We start from the raw sequence: 2,727 nt of genomic DNA on the forward strand, positions 1-2,727 counted from the left end.
ATATACTAAATAATTCTGCTAGTAAAAGTAGACCTCTACTCTTTCAATGAAAGGGAATTAATTTATGACAGAGAAAGCTTTACAAGGTCCCCCTGCAATCTCGCTTGCTTCTGTGGGAGTACTCCAGCGTCTCCACTCTTGTCAGCCCTTGCCCTGTGGGAAAAAAAACCCACCTAGATCAAAAGCAGAAACAGAAGCAGCAACATTATCCACGGTATTCTGACTTTGTTTTGAGAAATCGCACATTGAAATGTCTTTCACATTTTATTTTTATTGATAGTTGCTACTTTAACAGAAATTAGAAAAATAGAACATGTAACTGTCTTCATCTAGGTACAAGAGTTCATGTGCTGCATTTTCCATTTTTCAATCATGTTTCAGACAAGTACACTTTTTTATTCCTCTTGGATCGTAGAAAATTGTATTGTCATTTGCGTACCGAATGCATTATTTAGCAGGGGGTAGAACACAATGATAGGATTTCTTGACGCTATGCTCTCTTTCTTTTCTACCTCTAAGGCTTCGATTTTTACTCAAAAGATTTTCATATTCTTAAAAACAACCAGAGTAGAATTTTTATATAAAGTGAAGCTTCCCACATAATATTAGCTGTTTTAACTATTGGCCAAATATTTAATGATTAAAGGAACTTGACCAATTGTGAAACTATCTGCTCAAGATTTCACATTAGGACAATGGAAAAGCCAGACTAGATACTAGCTCTACTGATAGGCACTATTCATGTCTCTTTTTCTGTACATGCTACTTTGATCACTTTATTTGTATTTATCTGCCACTGATAATATATATTCACATAGTATAGTGTTTTATACTATACAATTAAATGATAATTTTATTATAATATCTTCCTCAATAAATTGTACTACTACAAGAGAAAAAAAGAGAGACGGAAAGATACCATGTCATTTATCTAAAAACTCTAGTGCTGAGCACATGATCACAATTCTCAAATGTCACTCATTAAATACTTGATGAACTGACCCAAAGTGCTATATTAATGACATTTTTGTAATGCAAGTATTGGAATGAAGTAAATGAATTAAAATCCAGATGTGATCAGAATATATTAATGTAGACTCTCACAAAAATATTAGAATTTAGATCATGCCATTTCTGTTCTACCTACAATTCAGCATTTTATTATTTTCACTGTAATATCACTATAAGAAAATAGCAAGTTCTCAAAGTCTCCACTCTAAAGACCAATTTACAGGGAAGATCTCATCATAATTTAAGTTTTTTTTTTTTTAATTTTTCAATTACAGATGACATACAATATTATGGTAGTTTCAGATATACAACATAGTGATTATATATTTTGTAACTTATGAAGTTATCACCCCAGTAAGTCTAGTAGCCATCTGACACCATACATAGTCATTACAATATTATTGACTATATTCCCTACACTATGCTTTACATCACCATCACTGTTTTTATAACTGGCAATTTACTTCACCATCACTGTTTTTATAACTGGCAGCTTAATCTTTTCACTTTTTTCATTCATTTCTCCAACCCACCTTCTATCTGGCAATCATCTAAATGTTCTTTGTATTTTGAGTTCAATTCTGTTTTATTCGTTTATTTTGTTTTTTTTTTTAGATTCCACATCTAGGTGAAATCATATGGTACTTGTCTTTGTCTATACAACTTACTTCACTTAGCATAATACACTCTAGGTCCATCCTTGTTGTCTCAAATGGCAAGATATCAGTCTTTTTGTGGCTGAGTAATATTCCATTTTATATATGTACCACATCATAATAATTTTTGACACTCATGTTAGAAGCCAAAAAATGCTTGTTCTTGATTAAATTCCATCTGTGGAGATCTAGAGTCTATGGACTTAAACATTATAGTATTTACACTACAGATATATAAGAAACAACCAGTGGATAAGATCTTTGGCAAAACACTGTTCATAAATAAAAGGTCAAGTGTTTCCACTATCTCAATTCCCAGAATCACATCTAGTTAAAATCTAGACTTGAAGATACAGAAGTTTACTTTAGTGGAGCAGGCACTGTTGATCTTTGAGCTGAAGCCTCAGAAAACTGGATCTATTTTGGAGTGAATATATGGATTCAAGTAACTTACTTCCCTGGATTCAGTGAAATATGGTGGGCAGGAACACAGTTTAGTGTGGAGAGTGGGAACGAGGATTTTGGAAATATAGTCACAGCTTAAATCTTAGCTCTGCTACTTTCTATTTATTTTTGATACCAGTATATGTCAATATCTTTAGATGTTTTTAAATGGAGATAATTATAATAACATAAAATTAGGTACAGTTTTGGAAAAGTGAACTTTTAATATATATCTTGATATATTACTAAAGTAAATTTATATATAATTTATTTTCAATTGCTTTAATATGATAGCTTAATAAATTTACTTTTATTCTTCTAACTTCTAAAGCATTATATTTATTCTTAAATTTGTGGGTATGAAATGACCTATTTTGTATTGGCAGTAGAATATAGAAAGAAATGTATATGCTTCAGAGTTATAATAATAATTATTACAGTTATTTTAAATGAATTTTTTTCAGCAATTTTAGGCTTATAGAAAAATTGCGAGGAAGATGCAGAGATATCCCACATATCCCCCGCCTCACACATATTTAGACCTCCTTCTATAATCAACTTCCCCCACCAAACTGGTACATTTGTTATAATGAATACACTGATTCTGATACAACAT

Source organism: Pteropus medius, unplaced genomic scaffold (genome assembly GCF_902729225.1).
Source record: "Pteropus medius unplaced genomic scaffold, Ma_sr-lr_union100, whole genome shotgun sequence".
NCBI classification, from domain to species: Eukaryota; Metazoa; Chordata; class Mammalia; order Chiroptera; family Pteropodidae; genus Pteropus; species Pteropus medius.